The sequence below is a fragment of the Carlito syrichta genome, unplaced genomic scaffold (assembly GCF_000164805.1).
Source record: "Carlito syrichta isolate Samal-C Ts95f unplaced genomic scaffold, Tarsius_syrichta-2.0.1 Scaffold289236, whole genome shotgun sequence".
NCBI lineage: Eukaryota > Metazoa > Chordata > Mammalia > Primates > Tarsiidae > Carlito > Carlito syrichta.
This window is the reverse complement of record NW_007233332.1, coordinates 183,560-203,370: the sequence shown is the minus strand read 5'-3', so window position 1 is coordinate 203,370 and position 19,811 is coordinate 183,560. Positions and strand designations below refer to the sequence as shown.

At 45.8% G+C, this 19,811-nt stretch overlaps 1 protein-coding gene across 1 annotated transcript in view; it reads left to right on the top strand.

The window, feature by feature from the left end:
* Positions 1 to 6,049: 6,049 nt before the first annotated feature.
* Positions 6,050 to 19,811, top strand: part of FAM49A (family with sequence similarity 49 member A) — a 70,547-nt gene continuing 56,785 nt past the window's right edge. The window contains exon 1 of the mRNA XM_008054205.2: positions 6,050 to 6,209. The gene's annotated coding sequence lies outside the window, so the exon portion shown is untranslated. The remainder of the gene's footprint in view (positions 6,210 to 19,811) is intronic.

Below are 19,811 nucleotides of genomic sequence, written 5' to 3'. Positions count from 1 at the left end.
AAAAAGTGTCTTACTGTCTTACCTTGTCTCCAAAAATCATCCCTTGCAGAAGTCCCTATATAAAACAGATTTTAAAAGCCTCTCTGTTTGTGTTATCTCAGGATGATGGCCCAGCGTCTTGCCAGTCTGGTGCTTCCAAGAGCCCCGTTAGGGGTCTCTGGGGCTGCTCAGAGCCAGAGGGCTTCTCTAAAGCCTTAGAAAATCCTTGGCCTTCAATCCCTGTGATGCACCATGACTTAAAAACACCAGAAACCATCTCTTGAGAGAATGGACTAATGCCCATTGCTTTCTTGTTAGCACTTTGCTTTACCTGCATTCATGTGAGAGTTTGATACAAGAGTGACTTCCTAGTTTCACAAGAACCATAGATTATTTCTTCCTCTTGGCCAGAGATTCATAAGGAGGCAGATTCTTAGGGGAAAAAGTAAAACAAAAGCAGACTTTAAGTGCTGCTTCCTTCCCCCCAGGCAGGGGAAGGGGAGGATCCCTAGCCAAAAAGTCCAGAGCAGCTCACCGTCCAGGGCCGGTGCCTGCCGGCAATGGAAAAAGGCCAGGCCTTGTCCCAGGAAATGCCAGCTACTGAGGAAACTGGATCTTGTGTCTTCTCAGTAGACTGCAGTTTCTCCAGTAGGTCGGGGCTCTGCATGCTGGCCATCCATCCAGTTCCCTTAAGTGGCCCTCAATAGAAGAACCACAGAACCCTGACTTTTAAGGGACTAGCTGGTTATCAGAACAGCTGGACATTCAGGTTCTGGGCTGCCAGGGCACAAGGAACTGACCAGTCTTTTAAAATATGTTGTTAAATCTAACCACACCCTCCCTTCTCAAATCATAGCATGAGTGCTTTATAATCAAGGTGCATCAGCCTGTTTTATCTCTGAAGCCCACAAGCTCACCAAATTTAGAAGACAGCCTGGTGAGAACAGGGCTTGTTGCAAAGGAGTATTTTGTAAATTGGAAAGCAGGGCATTGTTCAGGAGAGTTCTGCACCAATGCACCTGGACATAAAGGAACTGGCCCATGGGACTGTGCATTGTATTCAGGTGACTATATGTCCTTGTGTGCCCGGGACAGTCCCAGTGTTTGCCTGTTGTCCCAGTGATATTACTGGACCCCTTTCACTCTCAGAAGTATCAGGCAGGTTTGGGTGATAAGCCATGATATCTCCCCAACTGTATGAAACCGTGTACTTGGAAGTGGTTAGCAGCATGTAGTGTAGACATGTAGCATGGGGGGTAAGTGGAAGTAAAAGCCTGTGCCTGTGTGCTTGGACAGCTCAGAAGTTGACTGTAGGTTAGCACCATTGTGCAGTCACCGCTAAGTCACTTAACCATTTCACAGCACACGCAGCTTCGAGGTGAGATCATAAGCCTAAAGGTCCTATCAACAGTGGTTCAAATCCTTTCTCATAGCCTGCTAGCTTTGACCTGTATAAAATTACTGAGTGTGTCTCCATGTTAAATTAGGAACGATCATATGGACCTCTCAGAGTTGGGATAGTAGCTCACTAACCTACGTAAAGCATCTAGTTTATCTCCTGACATATAATAGACTGCCAACAAATGGTAGCTGTCATTCTTATTATTCTAGGACTGTAACTGTTTTGGCTTTAGTCGCTTCATCAGGGAAATGATGAGAGATAATCCCTTTCTTTCCCTGCTTCCCAGGCTTCATGAGGCTGAAACCAGGCAGCATCCCCAAAGCCTGGTGTCTCTGGGACTGTGTGCACTGCTGGTGCTGGGAATTTTAGATAGGAAGCTGCCTGCCTGCCTGCCCTGATGCTCTATCTCCTGGGACATGGGAACTGAGTTCCCAAGACATCATCTCTTCCACCCACTCTGATGACTCTCCCATCTGAGACCCTCCCTTTGTCCCCTCCCTGGTCTAGCCACTCCCTCCCTTCACAGTGGTGCTGCATAAACACCAAGACCAGGATGTCACTGTTGTTGGCTGACACTGGTGGCTTCCATCCAAGGAGGATCAGAAACCAATTTCTTGATCTTGCCTGTACTGTACCTTTCAATATTCCCTGTCTGGAAAGTTTCTTTTTTTCCTTCTCTCCTTTTGAATGAAGGAGTCTTCTGTTCCTAGTGCATTTGTTTTATTCTTTCTTGCCACAATTTTACTCAGAATTTGAGCCAGGCTGCCTAAATGCCCATCTTGGTGCTACTACTCTAAAGCTGAATCCCTTGGATATATGACTTGACCATTCTGTGCCTCAGTCTCTCGTCTGTAAAAGGAGGCAGTAATAATGCCTGCTAGTATGGTTGCCATGAGGTTTCAGGAAGTTACTAGATGGATTGTGCTAAACAAAGCCTGAGACACAGTAGGTACTTGATCAGTGTTGGCTATTTTTATTATCTGAACAAGGTCTGTGCTCAGTATTGTGGGAAGGAGACCACGCTGAGTTTCTGATTGAGTTTCATGAGTCTGCTGTGAGGGAACTTTTCAGAAGATGCTCCCTTGCTGAGGTTCAGGTCCCTTGTGTATGTATCCTGGAGGATACAAATGTGGTCTTTTAGGCCCTCTCATCCTCATATGATATGTATTGCCTTCTCTTTGGTTTGCCCCTGCCCTGCCTTCCCATTTCTGGAATCATTCAGATGTAGAAGCCAGGCAGCTGTTCAAAGTTATTCCTCAGCCCCACTGAAGGGGCAGGGGCGGAGTGGCCAATGGGGACACACATGATGTAATAGAAAGGTCACTAGACAGGAAGCCAGGAGATCCTATCCTATTCAGGTTCTGGTTCTGTTTTATGATTCTTGATAAGTCATCCCATGTCTCTGGATTTCAGCTTCTCCATTTTTAAAATGGAGTTATTACCCCTCTACTTTGTACCTCTCTCAAAATGACCAAAAAAGACAAGATATTAAAAAGCATCTTTTGGGTTTCCAGGTACAACCTGGCAGGGCAGACTCCCAATGGTCTTAGTTGGTGTTTATTCCCACCAGACATGGAGGAGAAGCAGCCTAGGCCATCTGTGGCTGCTGGTGATGAGAGCAAATTAGTGCTGGTATTATGTGAGGTTATGCTGCCTGTGGAGACATGAAATGGGAGTTTTAAGTTTCTTTCCTGACTTGATCTGCATTCTTCCTAACAGATATTTGGCCCATGGGTGACTCACAGTAAACCACCAGCAATCACTTCAAAACCTTCTCAAACATATACTTACTTTTTGTTGCTCTGTGTTTGTTTGGATCTTGGGGGGCTGGAAGGGAATTTATAGAATCTGAGGCAGATCCCTGGGAGGCCATTAGCTATGGGACCTTGAATAAGCCCCTGCCTATGTAGGGCCTTTGGGGTCACATCTATGAGGTAGAAGGATTTGGGGTGGTGGTCCATGGACAGTCAGTGTCAGGTCAGTGACACTAAAACCCGCCTAGAAGATTTTTAGCCATACAACTTTCATGGCTCTACCCTGAGTTGGGTCTGTATTTTTTATTAGATTCCTAGATGCACAGCTAGTTTGGGGAACCACTGCAGTAGGGGGACTGGTATCTGAGGGTTTGCCTGCTTGTGGTCTCTGCATTCTCTGCCTCCTCCTGGTACTCATTAGCAGTCTGCAAAGGAGTATCAGCATTCATGAAGTAGTGTTAGGTTGTTATTATTAGGTTTATCTCTGTGTGATTGTTCAACTTACCAGGTGACTGCTGACCTTAATGATGTGCATTTGGAGTTGGGGACTTCTGTAAGCATCTCTAAGTAATGTAGCATAAACACAACAGACAGGAAAACTTGCAGGAAGCACCTTGGAACCATGATCTGAAGAAGGCTTAGTGTTCTGCTGTGCGATCCCTCCTGGTTTTGTGGAAGATAGCAGCACTCTTGCTAGGCCCACCACCATATATACTGAAAATGGGTTCCAATTTTGAAAACATTTGAGAAAGGAAAGCAATGAAGATAAGATAGCTCTCCCTGATACCTAATCACATCAACAGCTTCTGTCTTGTTTCCAGATCCTTTTTGTGACACACCTGGCCTCAGCCACAGCCAGAAGTGATAGATAGAATCTTACCCCCGAATCCTTTGGAAATCCACCACCTTTGGTGTCTACACTTGAATGTATGGGAAAACAGCTTCATGTCAGGCTGTGCTGTATGGTAGGAAATGGAATTTTTTTTTTTTTTTTGAGTTGGAGTCTCACTTGGTTGCCCAGACTGGAGTGCAGTGGCCGCTCCTGGCCACCGCAACCTTGACCTGCTGGGCTCCACGATCCTTCCGCCACAGCCTTCCGAGTAGCCGGAATTACAGGCACGCGCTACCACGCCCAGCTAATTTTTTGATTTATTGTAGAGATGAGGTCTCACTGCCCAGGCGGGTCTCGAACCCGCGGGCTCAGGCAATCCACTCACCTCAGCCTCCCAAAGGCGCAAGATTACAGGCTGAGCCACCGAGCCCGGCTAGGAAATGGAATTTATGGACACCAACCCTGAGTCCAAAAGGAATAAACTTCTTTCCTCGCCACACCCCCCCTTTGCACCCTCCCTATTACCATCATGACCTGGTTTCCCAAAATGCAGGGCTCAGCTCCACAAATGCCGACCCAGAAATCACTTTCTCATTAGACCCAGAAATCACTTTCTCATCAGGCCAAGGACGTTTCAAAGTTGCTGTGTTTTGTCTATCATTTCCTTCGCTCCTACCCCCCTTCACTTCCTGTTTTTTTCTTCCTCTTTCTCCACCCCCACCCATCCCTCTTGGCATGTCCCTTGTCTGAGAACAGGAACAAAGCCCTGAGCCAGGCAGTGTTGATAATCGTGACTTCCTGAGGTGCCCTCTTGCTGCTGCCACTGCCATCACTGCTGGGGGTGGGGGGGGGATTAAGCCCCAGCTGAGAGCTCAGCCGGAAGCCTTGGTTTTTAGAGCCCCTCTGTCATAAAGAGAATCTAATAAGAATAATCTTTCATGTCCTTACAGCAATTATAGCTTCCAAAGAACTTTCTTACGCATCTGAGTTAAAATGTTGGAAAAAACAGACAACTCCTAATGTTTTGACCTAATAACTTAACTACAGTCCAGTTTAGATGACAAAAATAGATTTAGGAGTTAGACATAGGTTCATTTCAGGTTCTGTGTTGAATCTCAGTATGACTCTGCAAGATCATTCTAGCTCTCAAAAGCTTGGTTTTCTACCTTTTTGGAAAAATGGAGTTAAAGGTATCTCACAGGGATTTTTTGGAGGACAAATTGGAAAAAAATATAATTCTCATGATATGCCAGGCAATATTTGCTTAACAGGTGCGAATTTCCTTCTTTTTTCCCCTATGATTTGGTTTTCTACATGGAGGCTTGGCCATTCAAATGTACAGTAGCCAGAAAAAAATTTCCATGGTAAATGATAAACATGGAAGGAGAGTCTGTATCTGCTATTGTGTTTTGCTGAACCATGGGGACAAAGAGACAGAGACAGAGAGATGTAGAAATGGACAGAGAGTGAGAAAGAGAGAGATGTCTAGGTACACATGTGCTTCTCACTAAAAAACAGAATTCTCCCCTACTGTGTCACTGTGTTCATGGGTCATGGTATTCCATAACAATATTTTTCTAATGGAAAACAAGGAGAATCACCGCAACCACATGCCTGGAGTGGGCTGTTTTACTGATTTAGCTCCCAGGGATAAAACTACAAAAACAGCAATCTGGAAAAAGTGCCACCTCCCTTTTAGAAAATCTGGTTTTTTGAAATTGTTTGTGTTTTTTTTTTTTTTTTTAAGACTTCCTTTTCAAGGTCAATGGCCACTTGTTTGAGAAGTCAGTCTGACCATGTGGCTGCATTTTTTAAAAAATGCAGAAAGGCCAGAAAGTCAGAAACATGTTTCAATATGGATTGTACTCTCAAACTGCTGAATCCTTGAATGAAGCAGTTTCTTCTCTGAGCCTCTATTTCCCCAACTACAAAATGAAAGCATTAGATGAGATTGTTTCATCGATATCTTCCAACACTGGTAATCTGTGATCTTGTGACTCGCTCTGTTCTCCTTAGAACAATATTGTGACTAGAGGAGAATAAGAAATTGCCTCTGATAGTAACATGTCTTGCATTCCCTTTTAGCAGGGTACTACCATCTTCAGGACAGAGAAACCACAGGACTCTAGGAGACCACAGTCCTGATTTGAGGAGCCCGACTTGCCTGGGCCAGACAGTTGCTCAGCTGGTTCATCTCATCAGTCTGAATTGGTGAAACTGAATCAACAAGAGATATTTCCAGGTAAGAAACACATGGCTTTGGTGCATAGCATATGCATAGCATATGCATAGCAGTAACATTATTGTAGTAGTATAGGGAGTATATAATATGCATGCTTATAAAAGACTCAAAAGTATTAAGGATGGCAATTTGATCGGATTTGTCATCTTTGATTAGAAGCCATGCCTCCCAATATCACATAAATTTAAAGGATGATGAAGGGAAAAAAAAGAACAAATAGTATTTGGCTTACATTTCCAGATAACTGTCATTTTGAAGTGGCTAGAGGCCTCTGGGTTCTATAGCTGTATACTGAGTGGGATTCATACTGTCTTGAGTCTCTTGGGTATTTAGACATGAAGTAGAGTAGCTTAGAACTACATGCAGGGAAAGAGCAGATTAGAGCTATAGATTTAAGTTCCTTTTTCCTTACAGAATTCATATAAGATTGAGCCAATTAGTGTTCCTTTTTGCCCACCCTAGTCAACCAGATTTAGACAAGCAGGAGAAGCTCTTTGGTAGCCAACATGAGATGGAATTTAGGTCTCATGTTGGGGACCTGACTTGCATCCCACTTGCTATGACATTTTTTTATTCATTTATTTATTCATTTAAAGTCAGGATCTCATTCTGTTGCCCAAACTGGAGTGCAGTGGCATGATCATGGCTCACCGCAGTCTCCAACTCCTGGGCTGAAATGATCCTCCCACCCCAAGTAGCTGGGACTACAGGTGTGTGCCACCACAACCAGCTAATTTTTTAAAAATTTGTTGTGGAAATGAGGACTTACTATGTTGCCTAGGCTGGTCTTGAACTCCTGGGCACAAGCAATCCTCCCAGCTTGGCCTCCCAAAGTGCTGGGATTACAGATGTGAGCCATCGTGCCCAGCCTAGCTATACCATTTTTAGAGACTAATTCAGCTCATGAAGTTATCATCCAAGAGCAATTGCAATGGACAGGCTTCAGTTACCCACTCCCATTGCCCTTTTCCCTGTCAACATGTTGGTTACCTTGCTACCACTCTTCTCCCTCACCTCCTCCCCATCAGTATGGACACTTTCCTGCTTATGTGCAAGGATATGTCCACATCTCCTTGCACCTGATATCGGCTGATGTTCCTCCCAGATGACTAGAGATTGGTTGAGGATGCAGTTCCCTGGACTCTGTGTATTAACACATCTCCCTTAGAGAGGCCCAGGTTACCCATAAAGTACAAGGTCAGCAATCAAGAAGGAAATGCTCGTGCGCTGAGATGCCATACCCTTCACTTTCGCGCTAGTTGCTAGGACCACCTACCGCCGTCCTCTGCCTTAAAGCTCTTCTTTCCCAGCTAGATATCTAGAGTTTCCTTGAAAAGTAAAATCAGAAGCAGTTCATGAAATTGAGCATAGGATAGAAGGTAAGACACACATAATACATTTTCCAAGTCCCCAGAATTGCTTTATCCCAGACTTGTTCCTTATACCAAATCCTCCTTCTCTGGGGAACAGGTTTATCGTGTACCCCTTCCATTCTTCCTCTTGTGGTTTCTTTCTCCGGAGTGGTCCGTGAGTTATAGCATAATTCAGAGGAAGGAGAAAAGCTTTGGGAATTAGACAGATGTGACTTCAAATCTCAGCTCTGCTATGTGTCGGATCAGTGATTTTACTTAGATCATTTTAAATTCCCAAGCTTCTGTTTCTCCACTTGTATGATGGGGACAGTACTTATGGGGGTGGCGGGGGGACTCAAAAATGGAATTTATTTATAAAAAATTGTATATTTATTCTTACATGTTTAAACTTCAGTCGCCTTCAAAGTACTCTCCGTTTGATGCAACATCTATCAAAATGTTTTTTCCACTGCTCAAAACAGTTTTTGGACCTGTCAATTTTGATGTCTTTTAGTGCTTCTGTCATTTTTTGTTTCACCTCTTCTACATCAGCAAAACGTTTCTCTTTGAGGACTTTTTTCATAGGGAAACAAAAAAAAAGTTGCTTGGAGCAAGATTGGGTGAATAGGGAGGGTAGGACGTGGTGGTCATGCCATTTCTGGTCAAAAACTGCTGAATACTCAGCATGGTGTGGGCAGGTGCACTCATAAATCACCTATCATTAAATGGGCAGACGCATTGAAAGAATCTCCAAAAAAACCTCGCTCATGCAAACGTAGCCTCTCACAGCAATGCTAACTTGTACATTGATGCTGATGGGATCCTGGAACGCTAATCTAGCAGTGGAAGCCTGTACTATAAGGGGCCTGTCCTCCAAAAGATAATTCCAGGTTTTTGGGGGGTCCCTCTCATAGTGTGTTACAGGCTGGGGGTGAGGATTATTTGAGATCACACATGAGCACAGTTTCTTGCTTATAGGAGACCTCAGCAAATGTTAGCTCCTTGCCCTGCCCACCCTTTTTTAGAGCCACTTAAATCTAGCCTTAATCCCATATCTGGGTTCCACTGGAACCGTGAGCCTAAAACTTAAGGGCAGGCCTTGTTCACAAACTCCACTAAGTCCCAATCAGCTAAAGAGGAGAGAAGCTGTTAACAGAGCTCCTCTTCAATAAAATGCCCTCTCTCGCCTGGGCTTTGGCCAGCTTGCCTTTCCAACCTGGCCATTAGGAGATTTGCTCTGTCATGTCTAATTTCAGTCCACCGCTCTCCTAGCTTCTTGACTTTTTCCTTCATTCCATGACATATTAGCTGAAAACCCTCCCAGCGGCTTTTTTTCTTCAGACCAAACTATTTCCAAGACCCAGAGAGATGGGTCAGTTGATTTGGTGCGGGTGTCCTGGTCCTGCACTTGGCAAGACAGCACTTTCTTCCTTGCCTGTTAGCTTTTATGGGGCATTCATCCATCCAGACATCCATTCAGTCAACAGACACTCATGGAGTGCGGACTATGCAGCAGGTGGCGGGTGCTGCTCTTGGTGCTAAGGACACAGCACAGAACACGACAAGCTTGCATTTAAGTAGAACCAAGGGGTCATCAACAAGTGACAAACATACATTTATTACATCAGGCAGTGACAGGTGCTGTGGAAATAAATAAATAAATAAAGCCAAGCCAGAGAGTTAGGGAGTTGAGGGAAAGGGAGATTGCTTTTCTACATAGGGTGTCAGAGAAGGCCTCCCAGATGAGGATTTATTTGAGCAGGATCTGAAGAAAGTGAAGGAGCAAGGCTAGAAGGAGTAGGTGAACCACAGCTCTGAGGTGGAAGATGTGTTTGGGCTTTACCAAACCCCAAGTAGCCAGCAGGAATGGAGCAGGAGGAACAAGGAACCTGCGGAAGGAGGTGAGGACTGAGAGTAGCGGGCAGATGGGGCAGCGCCTCAATTCCACTGTGAGGACTTAGGCATTTATGTTCTAGCTGACTTTTCCAGAGATTCCTGTACCCTCCATTTCTCTTCCTCAGAGCATCTTAAAAGCCTCATCTCTAAAGCATTCTTAAATAGAAATAAAAATGGGTGCTCTTACCCAATGCAATATTAGTCATTCATTCAAAAATCTTTATTGGGCTGTAGATGAATGTGTCTTGGCCCCACCCCTGGGAGCACATGACCTGGTGCTAGTTCAAGGATTCTTGGAGAAGTTGCTTCAGTAAGGTAGGTTGAAGTCAACAGCTGTCTTAATTTGGTCATGGTAGAACCATGTGCTAGAGTAGGAATTTTCCACTGGAACCTCCCACAGGTCATTTTTACCAGTCCTCTTGGAATTCAGTTACATAGTAGACAATTGCCAAGTCTTGCCTTCAGGGTAGAGGGAAGATCAATCCATTCAGCAGATATCCAATATCTGAGTGCCTCCTGTCAGCACCTGCAGTGCTAAGCACTGGGGATAAGTGAAGACTAGATTCTGTCCCTTGAGTTGTTTATAATTTGACAAGGAGATGTACTAGTGACTAGACAGCACACACTTATCAGCGTGATGGTAAGAATGGGTGTTTGGAAATGCTCTGAGGAGGAGCCCCTGACTCAGACTGAGGGCTTGTCTCCACTCAGACCTAGAGATGAGAAGTAGCCAGGCAGGATAAGAGAGGGAGTCTGGGAAGCTTCAGGGGAGGACATTAGGATTTCCAGACAGAGAAGAAGCATGAGCAGGAACTGCGCCTTGGAGGAACTGGGGGCACCTTCATGTCACTGGTCTCTTGTTGCAGCTGTGGAATGTGGCTACATGAGTCTGAGAGACGGAGGCTGAAGAGTCATTTTGGGAGGGAGGCTGGGGATATTAACGAGGGACCTTCCACAATAGGCCAAGTGGGTGGAGTCTATTCAGAGGACAGCTTAGAGCTGTTAACAGTTTCTAAGCAGAAACGGATGGCCTGAGAATACTAGAGTTTTAGAAAGCAAAGAGCCTAAGTTTATTTGACCCTCTGGTTCCTTGCAATGCTTATTTATACTTGCTCCTTATATTATTATGAGATCATAATTCCCTCAACTGTAAACTAAGTTCCCACAGATCAGCTGAATGAGATGACCGTGGCTGGTGGATGAATGTAAGTGTCCCTTTCCGCTACCAGTGCCCTAGTGAGTGTTAAGCGTTTCACATCCAGTCTTGATACACAGATCACTGGGAAATGGCTAGAACACGAGCCTTATTTCTGATAGGAGTGAGTGACTGGCAAAAACTTAGTGTTCTGGTAGAAATGATGAACTTCAAGTCTGGTTACATTTTCTTCTACTCAGAAAATGAATAGATAATATCCATTTTTTAACTCTGCCTCCACTGCATGCTAAAATAGGAGTGTTCTCTTTACAAAGTACATTCACTAAACACCTGAGCACCTGCCATGGGCCAGATATCGCCCTGGCCCTGTGAACATCAGGACAAATCAGACATAGTCAGTCCCTCAAGAAGTTCATAATCACGTGACAAAGACAGAGGAGCTGACACACAGGGGAGCAGACAGTGGCTAAGAGTCGGAGCATGAACAAAGTAGCTGCAGAGGAGGGAGATGCTCTCTGCACAGGAAAGGGAAGCTCCAAGAGGGCCCGTATAAGCTGGGGCATTGAAGGATGAGTAGGAGTTGGGAGCTAGAATAGATATTACTCCTGGTACAGAGCTGCATTCTATAAATAGGGGCCAACATTTAATGGGTGAGGAGGAAATAGCCAGAGTGCTCATCGTGTACAGATAATGCCTCAACCCCACTTTTCAAAAATCCATTAGTAGCCACCTCCTCACCCTCCTACTTTGTTCCCAACAGTGAATAAAAAGAAACAAATTGACTAATTTGAGTTGATCTCATCTCTGACCCCACGGAGGTGTCAGTAAGCAGAACAAGATAGGGGAGACAAGGAAAGAAGTAGAAAGAAGAGGAGGAGGGATCCTTCATCAAAAGCCCTGATTTAACAGTGGATTGTGGGGAGCCCTCTGGTGGCAAAATATGGCTTTACAGAGAACTGGATCTGCTTCTTCCCGGTGAAAACTGTCTCTCCTCTGCTGCCTTCCTCTTGCGGACAGGAGGATATGTTGATATTCATCTGTCTGTCTGCCAATCTACTTACCTACTTACCTACATGTGTACACACATACACACACACACACACATACACACGCATATATATAAATAGATACACAAATGTGTACAGGGATATGCATGTATATATGTATGTGTGTGAGTATATGTGTGTAGGTATATATGTATATATTATATTGATTTTATTCTAGCACCTATCCCAGAGCCTGGTGCAGTCAACCTCCCATCACCCTTGCTGGCTGGAAGATGACTGGTGGGTTAAAACCAATCTTTCCACCTGCACACTCCCCCGGCTGTGCCAAGGCTTCTGTACTTCATAGTATTGGATGTTCGCAGGCACATCAGGAGGAAGCCTGGGACCAGGTACAGAAGATGAGACTGGAGCTCAGAGAGGCGAATGCTTGCCCAAAGCCCACAGCTATTGGGAGGTCAGAATCCAAACTGTTTTCTAATTGTCTCCCCTTCCACTCCACGTGCCGTGTGTCACGCTCTCTACAGAGAGGCAGGACTTCAGGCAGACCAAGGAGGATATTTTGAAACTAAGCATTGTCTTTGGACATGGCTTTCACCTAGACTCTAGAATGTAGAACTTGGCAGAGCAATGGTCTGGAAGCCCTCTGAAAGCTGTGTCTTGCCCTGCAGGTGTCTGCCCACATGCTTCCAAGGACAGGGAACTCACCACATTACCAGGAGGCTGGTTCTAGTTCCAGACACTGGGCAGCTGTTCCACCTTACAGAGTCATCTCTGAACCCGGTGAGGCCTCAGTTCTACTTGGACGGACATCTCAACAGTGAGGGGCTTCAGGATGGGTGTTGTCCTCCAGTGAAGTTCTTTGGAGACATGGGCAGCCCCATAACATGCCCTCCTCTTTGTTTCTGATCTTGGAGAACCAGTTGCCTTTCCTACAGCCAGGGCTGTCTCATTTCTTGCTCTTGGGGGATTATTTGTTCTTCCTGGTGGACTGGGCTGGGGAAGTACATATGGCCTGAGTTTCTTCTCCTTTTCTTTTAAGGAATGACCTCGACAAGAACTTTCTCTGATCCCCTTCTCTCCAAAACTCTGGCTGTATCCAGGAAGAATGAGCATTTCCTTATATGTAAGGTGAAATTCAAAGATTTTTTTTTTTTCTTTTTTTTTTTTTGAGTTGGAGTCTCACTCTGTCGCCCAGACTGGAGTGCAGTGGCCGCTCCCGGCCACCGCAGCCTCGACCTGCTGGGCTCCTGCGATCCTTCTGCCTCAGCCTTCCAAGTAGCCGGAATTACAGGCATGCGCTACCACACCCGGCTGATTTTTTGATTTATTGTAGAGATAAGGTCTCACTGCCCAGGCGGGTCTCGAACCCGCGGGCTCAGGCAATCCACTCACCTCAGCCTCCCAAAGGCGCGGGATTACAGGCTGAGCCACCGAGCCCGGCCAAAGATTTTTTAAAAGCAAGAGAAGATTCTGGGAAGAGGGAGTGAAGAGAGAAGGCGGCAGCATTCTCTTTAGGGTGGTACCTCCTGCCCCTGCACTCAGGCGTGTTCTCCTGTGCAAACATGCCCTTATCCTGGTCTGACTGCTGTAGTCCTTTGTGTCCTCAGAATCCACACCAAAGTCTACCTCCCTAAAGAAGCCTGCCTTGATCGCTCAGCTGGAAATGGTTCCTTTCTCCTCCAAAATCCCCCAACGCTGCGTCTCTGTGGCACTTCTCAGTACAATAGACATAAAGATAAAAAGAAGGAAGGAGGGAGGGCTGGAGGGAAGGAAAAATGACCTTGGTGTCTGGGGTTAACTTGGGTTCTAGTCCAAACTCTGACTGACTCACCATTTGACCTTGGACAACCCTCTTCCCTTCTCCATCATAACAATAAAGAAATTGGGCTTGATCATTCAGCTTCTTCTGCCTCAACACTTGCCTTTAAGATGCCCAACCCCACAAAGGAATCTTCAGTCCTGCTGACCCCACGTGGCCTGACAAGACTCTGGTATGATCTTGTCAGGTCTTTTCACCGCCACCTCCCGGAAGGCCCTCTGGAAGGAGAGAAGTGACCTCTCGCCTCTTCAAGGTAGACAGGGTTTCTATCAGATATCAACACAGAACTGCTGATCCAGTTCCCAGAGCAAAGGGTCTCAGCCTGCATCCCACCCTCCTGGCTTTAGACCTTAATTGAGATAACCACTAATCCCGTGCTGAGAGCCTCCATCTAGCTACAACCCCTGTTCAGTTCCTTGGTTTCAGTCCTCTCTCTCCCTTGCAGCTCTGTCTTTGCTCTTTCTTTGGATTGGAAACTAGAAGTAGCTTGGGGGCACCTGGCCTGGCCCCGGGATGGAGAGGGCACTGATCTAAACATAGGAGGAGGATCAGGGGACAAGGTTAGATGCACACCGACAGAGGAGTTACACAGCACTAAAAGCAATTCGGCCAGTGTTTCCTCTAAAGACCCCAGTTAGAGATCATCAGTGCCGCTCCTAGGACCTCCCTCCCAGCACATCAGCTTTCTTGTCTGCAGGCCTGGGGCCTTGGCTCTGCTGCTAGCCAAAGAAAAAGGGTAATGGCCATCTATCAGTTGTCTTCAGTTGCTGTAACATAACATGAACTATGAGAAGCCTAGACATTTGATAACATTGGCAGAGGTACGTGTACCTAGTTTAAGGAATCTACATCACTAATATCGTACAACTTAGTGGACTTCAGGTGACATTTTAACTTTGGTCATCATTTTTAAAAATTTTATTGTATTTTAAAGTTGTGGAGTACAAGTCAGGATAGTGTGCGTAAGTGGTTTAGGCATCAGTGAAGTGTTGGGCCTCCCATTGGACCTCGCTTTGCCTGGATTAGGATTTGGCACCCTTATTGATGTTAGGTGCTCTCCCCCTCCCCTGGCAGTGTCCTGCTACTGCCAATCCCTTTTTTGTAGTATTATGATAAATGTTCAGGGTCCACTTATGAGTGAGAACATGTGGTTCTCAGTTCTTTATTTCTGTGATAGATCACTGAGTGTGATTGACTCCAAATCTATTCAAGTTGCTGCAAAGCCTATAATTTTGCCTTCTTTATGGCTGTGTAATAGTCCATTGTATATATGTACCACATTTTTTTTTTATCCAGTTCATTTTCGATGGGCAGCATGGTGGGTTCCATGTTTTTGCTATTGTGAATAGTGCTGCAATAAACATGCGTGCGCGAGCATCTTTTTTGTAGAATGATTTGAGTTCCTCCGGGTGTATTCCCAGAAGGGGGACTGCTGGGTCATATGGAACGTCAATTTCCAGTTCCTTTAGAAAGCATGTGGTCATCATTTACTTCTGTCCTGAGGCATAGACTCTGGAGGCAGACTGTCTGGGTTGGAATCCTCTACTATCCCCTACAGCTGATGTGCTTCGATAAGTTACCGAACCTGTCCATCTTAGGATAAGAAAACTAATAGCACCAGCCTCCTAAGGTTACTAGGACAATTAATTGAGTTAATATAGGTAAGTGTTTCAAATGGTGCCTGGTACATTGTAAGGACTCAATAAGCTATTTTCATTTTGACCTAAAGTCTCAGTTGAATTTTCTATTAGAAGGAAGCTTCTGGGGTACAATGTAGGTTCAGTCATTTAATGACTACTTATGAAGTATCTCGTGGGTGCAGAACTCGTCCAGGATGATGGAGACAAAGCTGAGGTCAGCAACAGCGACAAACACCCGTCAGACATCACTAGTGCGTGACACCGTCTCTGCCCTAAGAGGAGTGTCTTAGGAGACCAGAAACAGGAAAGTTCTCTGAATGAAGAGACTTCTCAGAGGAAGTGAGAGGTTCAGAGTCAGGACGGAAGCAGCAGCCTGTGAGAGCTGGAGAGCTGAGGACTTGATGGGTGACTTAGGGATGGGGAGCCATCGTGCATGGGACAGTGGGAAACCAGCCAAGGAGAAAGAAATTGTTCAGTAGTTACTTGCGGTAATGGTGTGAGCAGTAAGTCCTCCTTGAATCTGGTCGCAGGAGCAGATCCTTCCACTTTGCCCAGCTGTAGTCTGGGAAGGACGGAAAAATGGGATATTCAAGTGCAGGGTCCCCTCCGCGAGGAACGGAGCAGGCTGCCGCTCCCAGGCCCAGCGGGCACAGGCCTCTTCTGTGTGCGGCCTGAGCCTGGCCGGCCTCGTCCCCTTGAAGGTACCGACAAAGGCTTGCTTGTTCTCCCCTGACATCAGACCTCACCCTCAGGATCGCGCTGCCCTTCTGGGGCAAGATCTCACACAGTGATAATAGAATGAAAGGGAAGGGAAGAATCAAGTGAAGACTGTCCCAGGCATCACCATGCCAACTCACTGGGCCTGCGGAGGGAGGAAGATGGCGCCTGCCCATGTGCTGTCTCTCCCTCCTAGTTTCACAAGTGGGTCAACCCGATGGCCGAACTGCTGGTATCAAGTTCAGAGAGACTAGCTGCCCGATCATTGAGCCACCAAATGTTAGGGTCAGATTCATTAATAGCTGCTTACGATGGGTTGATTGTTTTCTGCCTTTGCATTGCATTTAATGCTCTGGATTTTCTATTATAAAAAAGATTTATGTGGAGCATTGTGCCTTAGGAATTTTAGAAAGCTTCCTTGCAGAGGCATCTGAAGGATCTTCTGTTCTAGCTTCTGTCTGATCCTGTTTTTAGAAGAAGAAACTGAGGCTGGAAGAATGGGAGGCAGTGTTGATAATGCAAAGAGTAAAGACTTTATAACCATCTAGTACTGGGCTCAAGAATTGAGACATCATATGTAAAGCACTTAGCACAAAGCCTGGCCTGCAGTAGAGGCTCAATCAGTCCTGTCCCTGGTTACATCTTGAACTTCCATTTGTGCCCAGTGGGATCAATAAATAAGCCCGCTTGTAAAGTAAAACGCATGTGAAACCAGGAGGAGAGGAGCTGATTTAATGGCCAATCCTAAAACGGCTGTGTACTTATGAGATGCAATTGAAAAGGGGATTTGATGTGGAGACGTCAGATTTTAGTTGATTGTGGTGGTTCTCCAACTGGAGGCACCTGGGTGGTCTATTAAATGTAGGCTCAGATGGGGAGCTCTCAGGTGGGACTTGCATCTCCAGTAAGTTCCCAGCGGATGCTGATGTTACTGGTCCCCAGAACACACTTAGAACAGCAGGAGCCTAGAAAACTCAACAGGAAAAAAAAAAGCCATTTTGTATTTCATGATTGGAAATAAATAAATGATGGAAGATTCCTTGCCAGAGCTTCCTGATGGACAAGAGGACAAGAGTGACTGGTACCTGTTTGGAGCATGATACAGTCCATGTGAAGGAGTCACATGGAAGGGTGTAGTCTTGATGAGTTCCAGAATCCTGCTATGCCTCAGTTTCTTATCTGTGAAAACTACTCTACAGAGGGATCTTGAGGGTTAGAAAGAGCCTGGCGGCCGGGCTCGGTGGCTCAGCCTGTAATCCCAGCACTCTGGGATGCCAAGGCGCGTGGATTGCCTGAGCCTGTGGGTTTGAGACCAGCCCAGGCATCTTGGCAAGCCCTCATCTCTACAATAAATTTTTTTTTTAATTAGCCAGGTGTGGTAGCGCGTGCCTGTAGTTCTGGCTACTTGGAAGGCTGAGGCGGAAGGATCGCTGGAGCCCAGTGGATCAATGCTGGGAGTGGCTATGAGTGTGCCACTGTACTCCAGACTGGGCGACAGAGTGAGACTCTGACTCAAAATAAAGAGCATGGCATCCAATAGGCATTCAAGAACAGGCAGCTGCAGAGAGGGCTGTGACACCTGTAGGCAGCAGGTGAGCTGGCATCTCCATCGAGGACATGTTTCCCATCCTCTGCCAGGCACCTGCGATGAGTTTGCTTAGCTGGGTTCTCAGATGCTACAAACTGAGGAGGAGTTCTAGGCCTAGTGTCTGAATAATAACTTGCTATCTTCAAGTGTAATGAAGAAATAGCCTAAACAGTGTTTGATCTGTCTGGGAGGTTTGAGAGCCATCCAGAGGATGGAGGGCAAAGCTTTCCAATGTAGAGGCCTGTATGGCTGCAGACACCAGCCTGGGAACCCCAGCTAGGGGAGGAAAGTTTAAATCAGGAAGACCTTGGCTGAGTCATCAAGGGCTGGGCTTAAACATAAATTCAAAGATAAACTTGGTGAGTTTTTTTGTTTGGTGTGATTGTGGCTGTAGTTTATCAGTCTAAACAGGGAAGTTCCACAGGGACTTAGTTGCTTTCTCTGTGTATTTCAAGTTTCCTGCAGGGACATTGTCTGCGGAAGCAACTTGTGGCTCTGTCTGCCTGTCCACCTACAAGAGCAGGCATGGGGGTCCATGTCACAAATTGAGGATCTACAACCATCTTAATTACCATTTCCAGAGTGTTTCCCAGTCCCAAAGTATAATTTTTAAGTGGAGGTTTTGTTAAAGTGAGCTTTAGAAACTCGTTTTGATCAGCTTGTGATAGGAACTCAACCTTTAAAAAAAAACTCTCAACAGAGTGAAGTTGATTCAACTACAAGACCAGTGTTTTCCTCAGTGGAAAACGTGACTTAAGAAATTAGTTGAAGGGCCCAGAGAGGATAATTACTAAGCCAAATGGCTGAATCTATTCATTTTTCCTTCTCAAATGTCATGGCTGTATTTCTGGCAAAGGAGACAACACTAATGCTTTTGAAATGACCTTGAAGCAAGAATTGAGTTACTGCATTCAGTAAGCATTGGCTACAACTGTGAGTGTAAAACACTTTTTACTACTGAGGGGAATAACATTTAGAAAATGTTCAGGAAGTTGAAATTGATCCTTCTACTTTGTCTCTTTTTTTTTTTTCCTTAGCAAACTTCTGCTTTTTGTACTAAGTACCTACCGACCAGGACTGTCATTTTTAATGTGAGATGATAATGCCCCTTAGTGGATAAAGTACTTAACTGCAAGCTCTCCATTTCAGCAGATACAATATCCTAATTCTTTTTTTTTTTGAGTTGGAGTCTCACTCTGTCGCCCAGACTGGAGTGCAGTGGCCGCTCCCGGCCACTGCAACCTCGACCTGCTGGGCTCCAGCGATCCTTCCGCCTCAGCCTTCCGAGTAGCCGGAATTATAGGCATGCGCTACCATGCCCGGCTGATTTTTGATTTATTGTAGAGATGAGGTCTCTCCAACTTGCCCAGGAGGTTCTCGAATCCACGGGCTCAGGCAATCCACTCACCTCAGCCTCCCAAGGCACGGGCTTACAAGCTGAGCCACCGAGCCTGGCTAATATACTAACTCTTAAAACTAAACTGCTTACCTATAGGTGAGAATGAAATGAGATTATTTGTGAGCAGCTTTTAACCTAGCGCTGAGCACAGCATTACTGCTGTTGATGTGGCTGTCTGATTATGAGACTCTAATTTCGATAAAGGACTGCAAGGAAGCCAGAGAACATGTCTCTGCCATTTCAGTGTCAGGGCCCTCTGTGTCAGCTCTGATAGGTATTGGGAAAGGTGACTGAAGAGTGTCATGTCCTGCCCCCCACAAGATTCCCCAATGGCCCACCTGCCCCAGAGGCAGAAGGTAGGAAGTGCCACTTCTGAAAATGCCCAGAGGTCTCCCAGCCTTCCACATTCTCAAAGGACAGGAATTTTAATTTAAAGAAGCATCCACAAAATGGAACACCACCCTCGCTTGCTGGGAAACACATTGCTGTTTTGCCAGGCTTGCCCTTGACATTGGGCCTCCTGCAAGTCAGGGTCCTGAGACTGCTTGGCAGTTTCTGAGACTGGAGCCCATGCTGGGATGCTTCCACAGGCTTCTCTTCCTACTGTTGAATCTCTGGCCCTGGCATCCCAGGGGCAGGAGGTAGGTTCTCCCCAAATCCTGCTCTGCTTTCAGATGCTAATCTGATCATCACTGAGGCCCTATTTTGCTTTTTCTGTGATTCAGGGTTTCTTCCTTTTAACTTTCCAGCATAGCATGACATTCTTGTCTGCTTCTGTATAAACCTGAAACTTAGCAATATTTTTATAAAACTAGGTAAGAATTTGGTGGAACAGTTTTTCCTCTTTCCCCTCTCCCTCCTCCCTACCCTTTTCTCCTTCTTACTTCCCTTTTTCTCTCTCCTTCCTTTTCTCTTCCCTCCCTCCCTTTCTTTTTTCCTCCCTTCCTTCCTTCTTCTCTTCTCTTTCTCTTGCCCTTCCCCCCTTCCCACTGACTTGCTCTCTCCCCCTCCCCCTTCCTTCCTCCTTC